The sequence below is a fragment of the Euprymna scolopes genome, chromosome 5, assembly GCF_053919585.1.
Source record: "Euprymna scolopes isolate OS-2025 chromosome 5, ASM5391958v1, whole genome shotgun sequence".
NCBI lineage: Eukaryota > Metazoa > Mollusca > Cephalopoda > Sepiida > Sepiolidae > Euprymna > Euprymna scolopes.
Genome location: NC_136486.1, coordinates 112,864,117 through 112,882,968, shown reverse-complemented (window position 1 = coordinate 112,882,968; position 18,852 = coordinate 112,864,117). Strand labels below are relative to the sequence as shown.

The following is an 18,852-nucleotide window of genomic DNA, read 5'->3' as shown; positions in this document are numbered from 1 at the left end:
TTTAGTTTTCCAAGAGATCATAGGTCCAGTCTTTGACAGTCTAAAACAATACCCCGCTATACTTTTTCTATCCTCAGAGTTAGCCCAATCCGAATCCGAAAAGCCTTCTAAATTTAGAGGATATGTAGACTTTTTAAATCTTAAAGATTGTTCCTTGGTTCCTTTTAGGTAATGAAAGATTTGTTTTGCACGATTAAGGTCTTTAATTGTCAGTTTCGATAAGTTTTGAGATAGCTTTGTTACAGTGTAACATATGTCAGGCCTTGTTGCGGTCATCAAGTAGATGATGCTCCCTACCATTTCCCTATATATTCGATTATCTATGGATTTTGTTTCGGTCCCTATATGTTTATTTGTCCATTTTGACAGGAGTTGAACGCGGCTTACAATCTTGCATTCCGAACTTGAGCAGAATTTTTTCAATGTATCGTGATTGGTTCATAGTTATAGTTTCATTTTCACAGGTAACTTTTATACCGAGGAACCATGACAGTCGTCCAAGATCGGCCATTTTAAATTTTTTATTTAATTCATTTTTAACATCTTTTAAAGTGTTGTCACAGTTTGAGGCGAGTAATATATCGTCAACCCAAAAAGCAAAATCAACAATTTATTACCTATATTTTTGGTATACATGCACGCGTCTACGGGACATTGTTTGAATTCCTGTTCTATTAAATAATTATGAAATGTTAAATTCCAATTGTGTGCACTTTGTTTTAGTCCATATAACGATTTATTTAATTTCCACACCCAATTTTTATTTTTCATTTTAAATCCCTCTGGAGGGTAAATGTAGATTTCACAGTCAATCGGAGAATTTAAATAAGCATTTTTTACATCCATTTGATGTATTTTTAAATTGTATTGAACGGCTAGTTGTAATAAAATTCTAATTGCCGGTAAATTTGTCGTTGGTGAAAATGTTGCAAAATATTCCATTCCAGAAATTTGGGAAAAACCTTATGCCACAAATCTTGCTTTAAAAGTTTCACTGCCAGAAGCCGTGATTTTTTTGGAAAAAATCCAGCATGAAGAAATTATATTTTTATCTGTTGGTTTTACCACTATTTCGTATGTCTTATTTTCAGATAAAGCTTTCAATTCGAATACCATAGCTTGTTCCCATTCTTGGTGATTTTCTGAATTAACCGCCTCATTATAACTTTCCGGTGTGCTGTTCAATGAATAATAGTAATCCACGGCGTAATCTTGTATCTTTTCAATTTGTAAGAAGTCTGGCCTTTTTCGCTCCCTTATTGGGTATGGACGTGTCTGGTTAATATTTCCGTCAGAAGTCTTACTGTAATTATCGTCGTTATTAATATTTTCATTGTGATCGATTAAGATACTAGGTAATATTTCACGTTTTTCATCCACTGGATTGCCATTTTTTAAATTTAATGTCTCATTGAATTTTACACATCTAACCCTTTTTATGGCATTTTGAGTTGGGAAGTAGATTAAGTATGCCGTGCTATTTTTATCATAACCTACGAAAGTACCTTTTTCACTTTTAGTATTTAGTTTACTGGTGTTTTCTATAAATGCAAAACAATCTGAACCAAATAGATGCATTTTATTCATTTTAGGTTTTACACCACAAAACGCTTCATACGGCGTTTTTCCTAGCCTCTTATTGAACAATCTATTTCTGATATATGCTTCTGCCATTAAAGCGTACGTCCATAAACTATGCGCTAATTTCGATTCGATAAGTAGGTATCTTGTCATCTCAAAAAGGGTTCACCATGCCCTTTCAGCGGTGCCATTTTGGAAGGGGGAATACGGCGCTGATTTCTCGTATTTAATATGGTGGTTAATTAATAGAAGTTCAAAGTTTTTACTAGTAAATTCAGTCCCATTGTCTGAGCGAATACATTTTACTGAACCGTATGGGGCAACATCAGCTAAATATTTCTTAGTGGCGAGGATAGTGTCGGATTTGTATTTTAGAAAATAAACCATAATTAAACCGGAAAAATCATCAATAAAGTTCAAAACGTACCTTAGATTATTTCTCCCCATCGGGCTGATCGGACCTGCTAAGTCACAATGCACAAGTGAGAGAATTTTCGTAGCTTTTTTGTCTGGCGTTCGGCTTATATCTTTTTTCATTTTCCCCTGTGCACACACATCACAATTTGGGAGATCGTCTGAAGGTATTATTTTTATGCCTTCGACTACATTTGGTAATTTTTTAATATCGGCTGTATTGCAGTATCCTAGAATTTTATGCAAGGTTTCCAAGTCATGACAGGCAGTTTTTGAGGGAACCATACTTTTTAAATAATATAGTCGGTCATTTTCTTTAATGTCAAATACGGTTCCATTGGGGTATATAAATTTTGATGTATTTTGGCCAAATTGTATATTCGCGCCTTGTTTAATTGCAGCCTGCACGGAAAATGTCTTGCTTAAATGTAGGTATGAACAGAGCATTTTTTAAAATACAGTTACAGATTTCGCCTTTATTATTTTTTAGGGATATTTTAGCATCGCCTGTTTTCAACACTATATCATTTATTTGACTATCGTCGGCAAGTTCGACAAAATGACTTTGAAGATTAAAGTTTGAATCAAAACTAATAAAATCAGATTCCTTGGTGATAATGTGCGCTGTAGCACCACAGGCTACAAGGAGATTTTTACCGTTTGTGGTATCGTCAAAGTTACATGTGAATAGAAATGTATGTTCTTCCTCAAAGTTCTCAACGTTTTTTACGGAGTCCATTTTAGAGCGTTTATAATGACATTGGAAACTTTTGTGGTTGGGTCGTCCACAATTATAGCAGATAATTTTATTCTTTTTCTTGGGAAAATTATTTTTGGAGACGTTGCGGTGAGGTGCGTAATTTGGTGGTGTCTGCTTTCGAGAAGCATTTTTGAACTTCATAATATTGCTGGAGTTATTATTGTCCACAAACATACGATTAGTCTCTTCGTAACTGCGCAATGCCACTTAAATTCGCTGAAATTTATGGGTTTGTCTTTCTGAGTTATAACAGTTGTAAATGGTTTAAAATTGGCTGGAAGTCTCTTGAGGGTCACTGATATCAACAAGCTATCACTTATTATTTCACCTGAGAGTTTTAAGGCATTAGCGGTTGTTTCTGCCCTTATAATGTAGTCGGTAATCATTTCATCCTCATTATGTTTCAGAAATGTTAGTTCTGTATATAGGGATATTATTTTCGGTTTCCCTTTTGATAAATGTTCTCTTAATATGTTCAATGCTTTCCTTCCATGATCCAATGCGTCTCTTATAATCAGAGACAGACTTCTATCGTCTAAACATTGAATCAGTTTTGCAAAAACAGTCGCGTTCTTTTCGAGAAATTTGGATTCTCTGTTGGAGATTGTATGACTTTGTGTAGTTTTCGAATCCTTAGATATCCCAGAAATTTTACCTGCCACAATTCGAATTTAGATTCCGATCCGTCAAAGAAAAGACGGTAGCTGGGCGTATAACCTGTTAAGTTTTGAGACATTGTATTGAACAAAGATGGCGGCGTAGTTCAGATCAGTAACCAAGATCGCGACCAAGAATCAAATGCGGTTCGTGACGTAGTTAACGGCGAACTGATTGAATCCAAAATTCGACAATTTTTATAATAATTTGGAAACGTTTTCATTGGTTGTTTAGCACAGCCGGTGGTTATAAAAATGATTGGCGAATCCATTCGTCTCATACCCCCATTAGGAGTCAAAAATATTTTACATTTTCTTTGCCCCAGTTTTGTTTCTGTCACCTGAAGATGATTTGACAAAGAATCGAAAATGTTTGTGATGCATATGGAATATACAATTTTTTTTTCTTTTTGATACAAAAATGATTATGAGAAAAATTAAAAAGAAAACTTATGTAATCAAGCAGTAGAATTCTGTTAAAAAATGTTTGTTTAAATTAAAGAATCCTACACACACACACACACACGAATATATTTTTTTTCTGTAAAATATTTTTTTCAATTATATTTCACTCTGTTTGTACCAATCCTTTTTGCGTGGGAGCCCAATGTATGTTAAATATAGCAACAGAACACATATAAAAGTATAATAGTATAGCTACATTCCAAGATCCAAATATTTATTTTCATGCAAAACAGTTCCTCCAACATGTTAAAATTTTTGTACATTTTTTTACAGATCAGTTTCGTTATACAGAAACAATTGGTTATTATGTCAATATCAACTCTTTTTGTCCATATATATCCACTGAATCGTCAGAAAAATGGAAATTCTTTGCTTAGAAAGAAAACATACTGTGAACATTAAATTAGTATATAGACATGTTAATTTAATGTTCATAGTATGTTATCACTAGGGCTATGACAAGAGAATATTCTTTTCATTATTTTTACTCTCCAGTATATATCAGTTAATATCTTATGATTTTAGATAGTGATGTGGTTTTCAATTGATTAACTGTGTCTGATATATACTCGAGAGTCAAAACAATGATAAGAATAATCTCTTGTCATAGCCCTATCCTCCTTTTTAATAAATAGGATTTTCCGATCATCAAAGACGCAATGTAAAAAAAAAAAAAAAAAAATGTGAAACTAAAATATATCTTGTTCTTCTGGCTTGGATCCAAGAGTAGTATCTGTTCTGCCTAAAGATAGTATAATGATATTGTGGGGGTTCCGTTTGCATCGAATGTCCATACAATCGAAATATGTCACAGACTCCTATAAGGATATTGGAGATAAACCGTAATAACCAGTTATATTCTGACACTACATTAACCAGATTACTTAGATAAATACTTTTACAGTTTTAACAAAAGAGCTACAATAATATCGTGGCGTCTCTATCCACGCTGAACATACACAGAATGCCCAACAGCAATATCTCTATTATATAAAAATCACTTCGTGTGTGATTTCCTTCCTCATAGGTTCCGAAATGGCTGAGCCTATTTTTTTGCAAATTTCACACAAAGGTAATTTATATTTCTGGCAGTGTTCTTAGATATGTTTTGTACAGAAATTCATTCGATAAGTATCGAAAATCAAAAAAATCCAATCTTAAAAATAGTCTTTCTTCTCTTATAGATAAAAAGAATTTTTATAGTGGAATATTTTACGTTACACTGGTATAACCTTGGCCGGTGTGACATAAAATATTTCCCTGTAAAAATTCTTCTTTTTTTATCTATAAGAGAAGAACAACTATTTTTAAGATCGTAAAACCTAAATATCAGTTGATGTGATATTGCAAACAGATGGAATTTGATATCATTTTTTTTTTTATTTTATTTGTGAATCAATCCACCGGGCAAATTATTCCTTGTAATATATAATATTCAATAAAGGATTGATTCTATAATAATACATATACAGTCTGCATAAATTAAAATATCATGTTTAAGCGTATTGTACGACCGGGCAACACTGGGCGTTCATATGAAAGATGCCGCTATGGAATTTCAACAGATCTCTCTAGCATGCATTAATATGCATACAAAAATCAGGATATAATTGAAGACCAAGTTGCTTGTGAAGTTCTTCCACTTGATACTTGCTGCAAGATAATTACAAACAAGTGCAGTAATAGGTGAATCAACATATTGATCCACTTGGAAGACTAGTCATTTGAATTCCTTGCAGGTCAGCCACATCTTGTGTTGTGGTCTTTAAATAAGTAACAATTAAGAGACAGCAGAAAAACTAAATATTAGCTGACTAATAGACCACAAAACATCGGTTGTAAATTATTTGGTCGAACAAGCATTAGTTCTACTGACTTTTGGAGATTAAATAAATTTTGAAAATTGTTTATCTCAAAAATTTGTTATTATGTTTTGTGATATTTCCTGGTCAGTTTACCAGGTCAAAAATGTGGCCATCACAGGAAGGTTTTAGAAAAGTTTTAAACACTCAGAAAAAACTTTTTAACATGAAGACAGAAAGTTATCATTTGTGGGAAGGCAAGCATGATAGCAAATATTGTTGGTTGAAAAGATAACTTTCCAAACATCATTATGATGAGAAGCTTTTTGTTTCTCCAAAAGGTTGTTTTTCCCAGAAAATCAGTCAAATTCACGGAAAGTTAATTTTTCATGAATTGGAATTTTTTAAGGTTTTATTTTTGAGGCATCCGTCTTGAATTGTTCACTTAACTGCTCCACTTTTGTATTCCTTTATGAGAAAAGGAGGGTTTCTCCCAAAATTACTGGTGCTACCAAAGTAGGCTATCTGTACTGGATGTTGTTTTTTGTTTCCTTACCCTTTGCAAAACTCAATCATGTTCTGCAAAATCAAAAACAAATTTTCTCTATAAAACAACTAAACACATGAATAAATATTTGAAGCTTAAACTATTTTGAAAATTACTGGATTTGGCAATCCTAAAGGGTTCATGTCATAAAACAAAACTAAAAAATCTCTCCAAATTATTAAAAACTAGCGGGGGTACCCGGCGTTGTCCGAGTGTTTGTTTCCGGGACGGGGGGGGGGAGTTTTAAAAAATGTTATGGTAGGTAAGTAGGAAGGATCAAACCCGGAGTCATGAGTAAAAGTAGGAAAATAAAGTGTGAAAAAAAAAAAAAAAATCTGCAACGTTAACAGTTCGGCCACCAAGAAAAGTCCATTCCAGTTGTTTAGGAAAAAAAAAAAAAAAAAAAAAAAAACGACTACGGTAGGTCGGCGCAAACGTGAAAATATAATGTGAATTGTCCAGCACGCTAACCACTACGCCACAGAGCACTGCAGCTTAGTTTAGTGATTTTAAATAACTTCACATGAAAGAACTACGAAGCCAAACCGGTGTTCTCTTCTCAACTGTTCCTTGTGAACGATCCCCAAACGGTGTTAAGTGGTGGCAGGGGGAGGAGGAATTTATTAGAGAGAAAATATTTTACCACTTCCATTGATCTTAACCGATTTTGGCCGTGACTTCTCAGCAGAAAAAGTATAGAAATCTAAGATTATCGAGTAATTTGAGAAATAATAAGCCTATAACACACCTCAGATATTGTTCTGCCGTTTGTGCACATTATATTTGCATGAAATATCTTGATTTTTAATCCTATTAATGTCAAAATCCGACGGGAAAAAATGAGTTCATTTTATTTATATAGAGATGATGCACCATCCCAGATATTTTTATTAATATTTAGTAGTAAATCTTGTCTTATTTACTGTAGAGTTATTTACATATAATTACTTTTTATTTTACTTAATGGATCAAAGTCACTCCAGATGGCCAGAACCACCCCAGCTTACGGTAGTGGTACTATTGGTGTCCTTATCTTTTGCAATATATACAAACTGGTATCATTTTAGCTAAGATGGCCCAAATGCAGTCTGAAACATTCTATACGTTTCTGTTGCATTTTTCCAAGTTTAAAACAGAATTTTATTCTATATCATTCTTCTAAAGTGTCCTCATCTCGAGATTGCATTTTGGAAATTCACCAGCTGTGACAATCAGGCTTTAGTAGGGTGTATTCCAATTGTTGCTGTAGCTGTTAATTTGAATCTGAAATCATAAAAATTGGTCAGTCATCTCATAAGGTGTATAACAGAAACGTACTTAATTTTCAAGAGTCTGTGGCAATTTTAATGCCTGTACAAAAAAAGGTCTGGAAACTTGTTGAAGGTATCTCGTACATACTATCATCTAAACAAAAATTCTGGTATCGATATGCATTTCAAACACACTTCCAAACAATTTTCATTCATATGAAATGTTCAGTTTTATATTTTATTTATTTTCCAGAACATCAAATATTGCATTGGCAAATTGGTGAGCTTAAATTTCAGCTGAAGAATCCTTGTGTTAATCTTTGTTTAATCCTTGTTTTTGTTTGGCACATAATCAGGTGGGAAGAGAAAACAGGAAGCGGCTAATCCACTCCTTCGCAAGAAGCCATGAACTTGTCTGATTAAATTTGTTCCATCCGTCTTGAAGTAATTGATCTTTATATTCTTCAGACCACTATTTTGATGTGGTTGCACGTTATTTCTGCAGATCTTCTTCACGTTTACTGACCCATAAAAGGTAGGATCGGAAAAATAATAATAATAAAAAAAGATGGATCATGGAAGCACACATCCATTGATTTATTCATGAATTTGTAAAATTTCTTACGTTATAAATATAACATACAAGTTTAATCATGGCAGGTACACCAAATCTTCTCGCTTGTGGTACGTCTTCCTATATAATTATAACATAATTGTTTTCAAGTCCAATGTAAATAAATTCTTGTTTAGCTATTCTCTTAAATAATCAAATCCTGCCAATTCCACCCATTATTTTAACCTTGAACATGAGCAAACTAGTTCATTTTCTATCTGACAAACTCATTAGCCCTTATGTTTGAATGGCTTTTGGACTTTGATAAGCGTTGATTCATTAGTACAAATAAAACAAATTATACAACTGGAGTTAGAAAAGTTTTGTGTAGTAAATATTAGGGATGGGACGATTCTAATATTTTTCTCGATTCCTATACAATTACTGATTCCGATACAATTTCCAATTTTTTATAAATCTCTAAATATTTAACTGTAAAGCTGTTAGTTTTTCCTGATTACTGCAAAAAGCACGCATTAAATGTGCAGATATTTTCTCAGATGTAAAAATCACACTTGTAAGGAATGATCTATAGATTTTAGTTGTATTGTTAGTTTTCAATCAATAAATATTGATTATTTTGTTATTACTACTACCAGTAGTGGAAGATTTTGTTTTAAACAAAATCAAATGAAAAAGATAACTAAATGAATCATTTTTGGGATTGGAAAATTGGCACAGATTTTTCGAATACTAATTCCAATACCTTCAGAAGTTCCGATTTTTCCGATTCCAATTAATTGCCCCTACACTAGTAAATATAATAGATGAGTTGGAATATTCATTTAAGTACATCATCATCATCATCATATGCTACACACATCTCTCTATAGTATCCAACTTAATCTTCCTCTGGAGTCACCAGATCTAAATATATCTTTAAAATTTGCATTACACATCTATTGTGTTATTCTCATCATTTCTTTCCATGCAGCACATGTCCCCAATCCTAACTGGCCAGGTTCCATTTCCATATATCATCATACTGTGCTTCCATGCCGTGTTCTTATTTGACAGTGATAACATTCTACTGGGATTTATTCTATCCACTCCTAACACCTGCAATCCCACTAACACCTGCTCAACCCTGTGTTTCAGTTGTATTACTATGGTAAAAAAAAACTCTGGACAACCTCATTAGTTTCACTATCTAGATATACATAGATATACAGAGGGATGTTATTCGCACTAAAGTACATCCTACACCAATGAAATGACGCCCATCTTTCTCCATAATTTAATGATAATAATAATAGAGAGACATTGAATTCTTAATGGGCATCACATGCTTGAAGTTATAGACTTAAAAAAGTTATAATTTTGTGGAGTTAGGCTTGCCATCTCAAAATGAGGAGAATTTAATCATTTTTTTTTCTTTTTAGAATTCGTAAAATTTTATGCCATTTTTTTTTCCTCACAAGAGAAGAATTAGACAAAAAGTCTGTTTTTAATGTGAGGAAAATTCAGCTCCTCCAAAAGGAAGGCACTTAAATTGGGATACAAATTTAGAATTGTCTCAGTCTATAAGGATTTTTCTTTCACTGACTGATTGCAGAAAAGAAATGTATCAAAACAGATACTACACTTTGCTCCTAGTGTGCAAATCTGAGGCAAGCAAATAAATTATGTAGGGGTGAAATTCATGTCCTCATCAAAGCTCCCTTTAAAAAAAAGTAATAGAGGCCAGACCTCACAATACTTTAATACAATCAGAAACCTACCGCTATATATTTTATATTGGAAATTATTTCCGACATTATATTATGCATCATACTACTTATGATATTACCTTCACAGCAACCAAAAAGATTTTTGTTGCTGTGAAGGTAATATCATTAAATAATTAATAAAAATTAACAAATGACTTTTGTTATATTTTTAACATAAAATTTCATGTATGTATGTATGCCCTAAAACTTTTGACAGAAGCGACGCATTTTCACTAGATCGGTATCGTTTTGAAGCAACTCTTCGGACGACAAATATTGAAAAATTGGCTAAAAACATTAATTCCTTCACCCTCAACTGGGCACTTTTCTACAGGGTGAGGTTGCCTTTTTTCGCCGATATTTTCGAAAATCGTCTCTTTTCGATTGTCTAGCCTTAATTTAAACCTACATTTTTTCTTTTCCTCCTTCACAGTATGGGTTTGAGTCTGCCTGCCTGCCTACTACCACCTTTTTTTTTTTTTTTTTTTTTTTTTTTTCTCTCAACACGCACCTCCAAACACTCAGGCAACGCTGGCCACCCAGACTAGTTATATAAGAAAATGTTAAAAATAGTTTGTGTATGTCTGTCATTTTCTATTAAAAAAAGATAAATTTTTAGTTATTTCTCACAGAAATTTTTTATTAAAATTGTATATTTTTTGCATTTATTATATAACTAATTACATTGTTTGTAGTCATGATACATTTTCTTGGTAGAATAATTATTGCCCTACAAATTGATACCAAGTTTAATACAGAGGAAAGTTATTAGCACTAAAGTAAACTTTGCACCGATGAAATGACGTCCATCTTGAATTCAAGATGACTGTAAACTGACCAGCAACCTTTATGACTTGTAGATAGTGTATTTACAATATCTGGAATCCGAACTTGACTCCCACTATACAGGTTAATGTACATAAACCAGTGTCTACCGAGGCTGTACTTACCCAAAGGAGCAGGTGGTATGGGTCTTTCAGAGATTGATCACCAATTTTGAGCCACTATTTTGAGCATTAAGCTATATCTGATGAGTTCCTAGAATCCAAACTTTAAGATGGTATATGAACACTAAGAAACAAGAGTGTGTAGAACTACCTCCATCACAAAAATGATCGGACATTTTGGACAAGATCCTCTTACAAATGAGACAGCAGCAAAAAAATGAGCCAACCACGGAAATAGCCCAGAAGCATCAGCAAAAATACACAAAGACTTTGCATTGCATGAAACTGGAAGACTGGGTCAACCGAAAACATTGCCAAGTATTTCCTGAATGAACTATCACAGGAATATAAAGATAAGAAAGGTTTTGTAGACTGGCTGATCACTTTTCTATGAGTAGGAGAGAATGATAATTGTTGCCCAAGATCAAGGCTTGATGACCGATGTTTTTAAAAAGATGAGTAATCTCAGAAATAACAAGTACAGGTTCTGCCACAGTAGTGTGTGAGCCACCTGGCATCCAGTTGTGAAGTTCCATTTGGGGACGGCTATTATGCAATGTAACATAATAGTGTGTTAATATCTTCACTGGAAAACATGTAAAAAGCTGAATATCCGGTATAGCAGGAAGTCTTGGAAACACATACAAGAAGGAATAGTTAGAAATAAGTTATATGTCATTATGACTATGAAATTCCTGCAGCTATGTACAATGAAGCTGATATATTGATATGGGACAAGAGGATGAAAGTAGCAACCCTAGTTGAAGTTTCCCTAATGATGTTGGCCTTAACAGAGTTGTGAGGGAGAAAATAACAAAATAACTAGGTTTTACGTACGATAGGCAAAGAAACTGGAAGCTTAAGGTCTCTATCATTCCAGTAATTATTGGGGCAACCAGACTCATGAAAAAAAAAAAAAATCAAAAACTATCTGGTGAATATATCCAGTGAACCAAGTGCAAGAGAAATACAAACAATTGTGCTCATAGGAACGGTCAGAATCTGAAAAAGATCTCAGCTGGAGTGAATGAAATAATAGATGAATATCTAGTATCCAGTAAAATGCCCCATCCGCAGCAAAAGCAAAATAAGAAAATTAAAACTAAAAAAAAAAGGCGGGGCGGGGGACTAGAAATAGTACTTCTATGGAACGTAATGGTTGCATATTTTTATTTATTATTTATTTTTGTAAAATTAAAATGAACAATATCGCCATTTAAAAAAATAAATGCAATAAAATCATTGTCTGTATTTACTCTGATGTTGTAGTTCAGGGTTTCCAAATTTTTTTTCAGCCTGGCGCCCCCTTCACTTCTAGAATAGACTGCTAGCGCACCCTACTCCATAAACACGTGAGCTTTTTTCGTAGTGAAAGCAACAATGTTATCAACAAAATATGTATTTAAATACAATGATATAGTACACTAGCTCAAATTCGTTGGCTTGTAAACATTTTATTTGATCTTGACAATAGCCTTTAATAATCACATCAAACATTTTTTGTTCAAATTGAAAATAAATACTAAACAGAAAATTTGCTTTTCAAATTATTTTATTTTTTTTTTGTTTGTCTTCACAATTATCCTTAATTTACACAAACGACTTTTTTTTTTTTTTTTTTTTTTTTTTTGGAAATTGGAAATATTAAACACAAAATTTGTTTGCAGTTCTGAATTTTTGGAGTTTATGCCTGATGAAGGTCGTAGGTGAAACGTTGTACTAATAACACCGAAGATGAGAATAATTGTATTGTTTGGAACAATCTAAACAATACAAACACAAAGTTTCTTTTCCTATTTTCTCTGTGTGTGTGTGTGTGTGTATATTTTTAGTTACCACCCTCCCCAACCACCTCTCTTTGCGTTACTGCACTCCCCCCCCCCCCCGATATCAGAGCACCGTCGTCTTCGGGGGAGAGGGATGTTGACTACTTTGAAAAACATAGCTCTAGATCAAAATTTGATTTTTCAAAGTGCCAATGTGTGGTTAACAATCAACAGTATTCATGTCAACCGAAGTTCACTTTGGCATCATTCTACAAACTTAGGAACTCCCGAAAATAAATGACCCGTCATTGAAAATAAATGACCCAACTTAAAATAGTTGGGTGGCAGGAGCTTTTAATGATACAATAGAAAGTCAGTTTGTTTATATTGTTCCTTTCTTCCTCTTTCTACCTAAAACTAAACAAAACTTCCATGAACAATGTTTGTTTGTTTTTTTCCCCCAAGAACTAGCTGTGTTTGGAACACAGTACCGTGGGGTTGCTTTCCAACAGACTACAACATGGTCGGTTTTTTTTTTTTAAATAATCAAATTATGCCCTGTTGCAGCCATCAATGTGCTGCCTCACCATCCACTTAACTAACTCATTAACGATCACCTTCAAATGGTCTTTAAACCTTGGCAAGTGATGACTCATAGTACAAATCAATGATGAACACTATCTCCTTCACGGACATGAACTAATGGTTCAATGATTGAAGCAAAGAAAAGCTTCCTCAGCCATGTTAAACCTTTAATATCTCAGAAGATCAGATTACAGCTATGAAACAGACAGCTAAAAAGTGCTCTCTTCGCTCCTACTGACATAGGAATCTCCCTTTCTGAAGTTTTCCCTCTCGGATCAGAAGCATCCTGGCTCCAATGGAAAGCACTCAATTGCCTAAGAATAGGAATGAGAGTGATCAAGTTATGATCAGATTGGGTTACGAAACTGTAACCCAACCATCTGTGAAAGTGGAGAGGAGGACCATACGATGCAACATTGCGTTCTATGCCCTTTACTGTCTAACCTGACGGTGCAATTTGAAATATCTTGAAGAATACAATAATAATGCAAAGAAACTGTGGGGAACTGTTGTATGACCACATGCTTCAAAGACCTGCAAAGAAGATCCGTACAAAAAAGAAGTCAATATATTTATCAAAATTACCTCCAAAATAAGCGAGATATCATGAGTTGAAATGAAGAGGAATTCACTCTATTTACACATTTTCACTAGGCTGGTTTGTGATACCTAATAAATGTGTCCTTAATCATATCAGTTTGCATACATATTTTGTTGTTGTTGGTTTTAAACAGCTCTTGAATTTCCTGTTCTTGTTTTGTAAATCTTGATTGGTATGTGTGCGTAGTTGTACCCCTTCCCCTTAGGTCATTGTTCTACCTGAGTGAACCTAAGGTCTGAGTAACAACTGTCTGGGTAGGTTGGCAATTTCTAGGCTTGGCATCTTGTTAACCAATTATTAAAGTATGATATCAAAGTAAAGTTACTTTTTGTTTTCTAGTTTTTTTTTGTTGTTTTTTTTTTACTTTGTTGGGTGTTAAAGATTATATCAATCCAGTGCTGGTTCTCTCGGAAGCAATTTTTTGTTTCACATTTCCAATAGTTCATTTTTTTTTTTTTTTTTTAGTGACAACTTTTCAAACAACTTTTTATCTATTATATATTAATTTTTTTATCAGAATTCTTTAAGATGAGTAATTTGTAATATTTATTTATTTGCGGACTGTTATCCTCATCTTCATAATTGTTTCACCATATTTTTGGCCAACTCATCCTCCTGCCTTCTTCAGGTGATTAACAACGGGATAGGAAGGCTGGGTCTTGTAACTGTAGTTTTTGTCGTCTCACCAGCTAATCCTCTGACCTGCTTTGGGTAGGATTGAAACTGCTATCTTCTGATGATGCTCACCTGAAGAAGACCAGAGGATCAGTTGGCCGAAACATGGTGAAACAACGACTATGAAGATGAGGATAACAGTTTGCAAATAAATAAACGTTTTACCTTTTATTATTTGTTAAACTTAATTTCTTTTGAATTATTTGGACTACTCTTCTCATCGTGAGGGTAAATTGTACAACGTATTGACTAATGTCACCGCAAGGGTCCATAACATAACGGATAAAATACTATATAAAATTCAGTTCCAGGTGAAACTCTTTTGGAGGTTGAAAGTTCAATCTTCAGTATGGGCAATACTAAGAATAGAATTGCAAATTACTTCAGGCTTCTATCCGGTCATGGCTGATGGAATAAGAGCATGCTACCCCGTGAATTAAATAAAAAGGCTTTCTTTTGAAATTCTCATCTCAAGTATTCAGGAACTTAATTGGTTTCATCTTTATTTTGATGCTCTTATGGTGTATCCTCACATGTGAACTTTAGCAATGATTCCAGGTCTTGTTTACTACAGTTAAGTAAAAATTAAAACAAGTGAAGCATGCATGGTCCCCCGTGAGTGCACAGTGAATGAAGAATAAAAAAAATGACCAAGTTCAGCATTGCTCCCCCCCCTCCCCCAGCCTAGCTCCAAAAGTCCCCAGGGGACGTCAAATCCTAGTGAAAATGAACAAACAGTGCAGTTTTAGGCCTTAACATGTAAATTTTAGTTCTGCACCATGCAAAAAAGAAATGACTAAGTCCATCATTCCCCCCCCCCTCATTCTCCCATTTAGCCCCAAAAGTTCCCAAGGCCTTAACATATTTAAATTTGGGTTCAGCACCATGCAAAACTCCTAAATAGACATACACAGAAAATTTTGGACAAATATGATAAAATAGTCCCAAAAATGGAATTTTTTTTATTAGCCCTAAAAGAGCCCCTGGGGCACACCCAAGAGTTATTGTGAAGCATAGACAAGCAAAATTATATAGAAATCAATTAATTACAACTTTTCAGAAAGTTTTATAAAAATCCAAGGCATCAATTTTTTTTTTAATAAGCACAAAAGTGTCAATTTTAGCCATTTTAACCCGAAAGGCACCCTTAGAGGGGCAACTGAAGTTTTCCCGGAAAATCCGTTCTAGCTGATAGCACACAAGTTATTTATGTTTTTTTTATTACTTTTAAAATCAGTACTATATATTAGGTATAATATTCAATAGAGAATTGACTCTAATAATAAAAACGAAATCTGCATGCATTAAAATATATTAAGCATGCTTTATGACCAGACAAGGTCAGGCATCCCCTGCTAGTCAACAATATACGAAGTTTGTGGGTCTTTGTTTTGTAGTCTTTTAACTTGTCACACAGACAACTGTCTTTTATATACTTAAATAATAATAATTTTAGAAAAAGTTGTAGTCAATAATGTTCAATTACTGGTATCATATTAATATAACATTTGGCAGTTTTCGGTATGTCTGCTAGTAAGTTATTGAGCATTAATTTTTTTTAATTGCAATATTTTTATGTTAAAAAAAAAAAGTACCAGCTAAACGCCTTTCTGAAAGTAGTCTTTAGTAACAGGGTAGAATTTTCATTAACATTACTCCTCACTCAGTGAATGTCAAAACAGTACAGGTAATTTATTGTTTATAATAAGAATTAGATTTCAGCATAATGGTCTAACATTTGTTAGATTGTACCTATTCACTATGCCTCCCCACAGGACAGTTAGACACTAGGGTCGTTTTTTTAATGTGAAGAAAAGGTGCAAAAATAAAAAATTGTCTCAGTCGTGAAGGACTGCTCCTTCACCGAAAGAGAACAAGAAATGGAAGTACAGCATCTGAAGAACAGATACTACACTTTGATCTTGGCCAAAAGTGCAGATTTGAACCTGACCTGAACAGACTACAAATTTATGCAGGAGTCATTCATATAGTATAAATCAAAAGATTTTATTGTTGACCTTGGTTTCTAATTAGAATTCTTTTCTCAAAAGACATTGAGTACTTACGAGAGGAACCGCATGAAGTTTGCCAACATCCTAAGTCAGTGTTTCTGCGGTATGAATTGGATTTAAACTTTGCTCACTCAGGTTATCAGTCCCTCGTTTTTAACCCTTTAGCCACCGTCACCTAACCCTAACCCGACAATATTTTTTGTTAAGTAAATCCACATGTTTTTAACAAATGTATGTGTTTGAAACTAATAGATGAGTTTCTATCAGATTTTGATTTCTGTAACTAATTAATGAAAAAAAAAGGCTCTTTGAAAATTACCACTCCCCAATAGAGATACAAAAAAATTATATTAATCAAGGTTATAAAATCAGAACATTATAAGGTGCAACTCAGATTCCAAATATTTTGGCTTACTCTTATAATTTCAAAATATCCGACTCCTTATTATAAAGTCTTCTAATATTCAGTAATAATCAGTTGCATTTTAAAAACATCTAACATTGACTTTGATTTCTTGCACTCTTACAAATCTGATTCCTTAAAAATCTTGAGACTTCAACTCTGAAATTCTTATATTATTATATACACTGGCATACACTATTATTATATACACTGGCATACACTATTATTATATACACTGGCATACACTATTATTATATACACTGGCATACACTATTATCATTATATACACTGGCATACACTATTATCATTATATACACTGGCATACACTATTATCATTATATACACTGGCATACACTATTATCATTATATACACTGGCATACACTATTATCATTATATACACTGGCATACACTATTATCATTATATACACTGGCATACACTATTATCATTATATACACTGGCATACACTATTATCATTATATACACTGGCATACACTATTATCATTATATACACTGGCATACACTATTATCATTATATACACTGGCATACACTATTATCATTATATACACTGGCATACACTATTATCATTATATACACTGGCATACACTATTATCATTATATACACTGGCATACACTATTATCATTATATACACTGGCATACACTATTATCATTATATACACTGGCATACACTATTATTATTATATACTCTGGCATACACTATTATTATTATATACATTATTATTATATACACTGGCATACACTATTATTATTATTATATACACTGGCATACACTATTATTATTATTATATACACTGGCATACACTATTATTATTATTATTATATACACTGGCATACACTATTATTATTATTATTATATACACTGGCATACACTATTATTATTATTATATACACTGGCATACACTATTATTATTATTATATACACTGGCATACACTATTATTATTATTATATACACTGGCATACACTATTATTATTATTATATACACTGGCATACACTATTATTATTATTATATACACTGGCATACACTATTATTATTATTATATACACTGGCATACACTATCATTGTAACAGCATATATGGGCGTGTGTGAGAAAATATTAGCAACAGCAGCCATTAACGCATGTATGCAAATTAGCCAGTGTGCACAACTTTGCCTCACAAAAAAAGTAGAGAAAAAATACACCACGTGGTTGAGTTGCATGCGGGGGAAGATGGATGTGTAAATATGAGGGCGAGAAAGCACTAGCTAGTGCCAGCATGAGGTGACAAGGACAGAGACTTTTAAAAAGGATGTGTGTGCAAAATGACCTTGGAAAAATAATGGAAGGTGTTGTTTTTGAAAAAAAAAACCATTAATAAAGATATTTCATTTGCACTTTTAAAAAAATGCTGAGTCGGATTTTTATTTTTGTTACTGTTTTATTTGTTTGTTTATTTGCAACGGTACCAAACAGCATGTAGGTCTGAGAGGTTTGAAATGTAACGGCACTGTTAAAAAGTAACGGCCATGTTACACCATATGACTTGTTGATTGAACAAAAAACATTGATTACAAATTCAAACAAAAAGATAAAAATTAATTAATATATTTCTGATGATCAGAAATCTCCTGAAACTGCAATAAAGTTTTAACTTGAGCCACATTTTTTTTCTTATTATTCTTATATATACTTGAAAAATGATGAATCAAATACTACACTGGAAAAGATAATTCATGAAAGAATGGTATTATGAGCAACAAACATATACTACACTACTCCATTTGCACAAAGGAAGAGGTAATGTCTGGAAGGATAGTATCATAACATATACTACACTACCATCCCTTCAAAAAAAATAGTAACAGGAAGAGATCATAACCACAAAACAAATTCTATATTACTTCTTTCCCCTATCAAGAGGAAGTAATACTTGGGAGAATGTGCAACAGAACAGATACTACCCCCCTCCCTTCGAATTGAGTTTTGGAAGATAGCACATTAGTCTGCAATATCATAGTAAGCTGTATTGCACATTAAAAGATAGCAATAGTATATTCGGATTCC

General features: G+C 33.2%; 1 protein-coding gene across 1 annotated transcript in view; it reads left to right on the top strand.

The window, feature by feature from the left end:
- The window catches only part of LOC145276955 (uncharacterized), a 285,323-nt gene that overhangs the window by 164,625 nt on the left and 101,846 nt on the right, over window positions 1-18,852 (top strand). The gene's annotated exons all lie outside the window — the stretch shown is intronic.